This window comes from Myotis lucifugus, unplaced genomic scaffold, assembly GCF_000147115.1.
Source record: "Myotis lucifugus unplaced genomic scaffold, Myoluc2.0 scaffold_417, whole genome shotgun sequence".
Taxonomy (NCBI): Eukaryota; Metazoa; Chordata; class Mammalia; order Chiroptera; family Vespertilionidae; genus Myotis; species Myotis lucifugus.
The window spans coordinates 468,272-469,821 of NW_005871465.1; positions in this window are offsets into that span (position 1 = coordinate 468,272).

Here is a 1,550-nt window from a genome sequence, read left to right on the forward strand (position 1 = left end):
TCATGCGCAGGCCTTCCTGGCTCCCGCTCTTTTCTACCTGAATGGGGCACCTGCAGCAAAATCAAGATGCTGCACAGAAAGAGTGGATGCTGTGGGAACCACACCTTAGAACTCGGAATGTCTTTCAGGTGAAGCCGAAGGCAGTGGCAGAAGTGGAACCCATGCTGCCCTGACCACTAGCACATGCTACTTCTGTGACCACGGTGGCCAGTTTGGTGATGACCACGTGCCTCCCAGCAAGCAGGCAGGGTTAAGGAAATGCCATTCTGGCCTGGGCTACCTCCTGGGGAATTAGATCAGCTCTACTGCTCGCAGGGCACCACCAACCTGTGCCCGAGCCTGAAGTTTACCTGGAGGCAGCAAAGCTAGCAACGTGCCCTGTATCCGTGTCTGAGGACCGAACCAGGCCACGCCGCTGAAACAAACAGTCCCCTGGCATTTAGCTCCTGTGAGCCCCTCGCGGCAGCCCCTTTTGCTTAAGCCAGTGTTGGCTGGGGTTTCTGTAAGACTCCTCACTGACAGGTTACCACCAACAGGATTCCGTGCGGCAAAGCAGCTTTTTCAATAGGTTTTTATTGAAATGGTTACATTAGCAAATCCCACATACAGGTGTACACTACTGGCATGTAGACATATACCGTACAATTTCACTACTTAGTTATACTTACATCAACCATACGGACCTAGGAGTTGTGCTGTCCAGAACATTTTAAAGGGCTTGTAAGACCTGGTTGCCAAGAAACCAGCTCACAGTCTACTCGCAGGTGTGTGTGTTCTAGACAAGGTAACTCCTCCTACAGGGAGTCCCCAAATTAAGCGAGTGATCAGCTTTGCTTCTTGGATCTTCGATGTGTGCTCCTTCTGGCACAAGCTAGCCAATGGCGGAGCAAAATTCAAGTGTACAGTTTCCCTTTCGTCTCTCAAGGCAGAAGCTAAGCCATTGGCCACATGTAGGTATAACCCAGCCTCCCCCGCCCAATCACCTGTGTCGTAGATAGAAAAATAGTTAGTGTGCCATCCTCTGAGATGCTGTGCATAGTTAGCAGGAACCCAGAGTAAGTGCGGCTCTTGAATGACCCCAATACGAAAGGGGCAACGTTACCATTTGATGAGTACAAAAGCTACTGGGGGTCAAAAACAATTGTGACATGTATGGCCCAGGGTTTGGACAACCCCTTCTCTCGTCCAGGACCAGGATTGCTCTAACAGGTGCCCGAGTTCCCTGGACCCCAAACAGCACTTCCCGGCTTGGCGTCCGTTCCTGTTTCTGTAACCCCATTGGTTGTTTCCTTGGAGCCACTGCCACTCGGGAGTAGGCCCTGCTTCCCACGCTCAGCTAAGACACCAGAATCTGGCCCCACGCACTGGCCCAGGGCACCACTCCTCCAGCGGGGTCAGCAGCCTGGCCGGGTACTATGAATGGGCACAGTGCCCTCTCTGCTTCTCTCCAGGACGGCATGGGCCATCTCAGGCTGGGCACCCAGGAAGGGAGTTAGGACCCTGGCACTGGCCACACGTGGTGACCTGGTCCATCGGGCATGTTGGCAGTC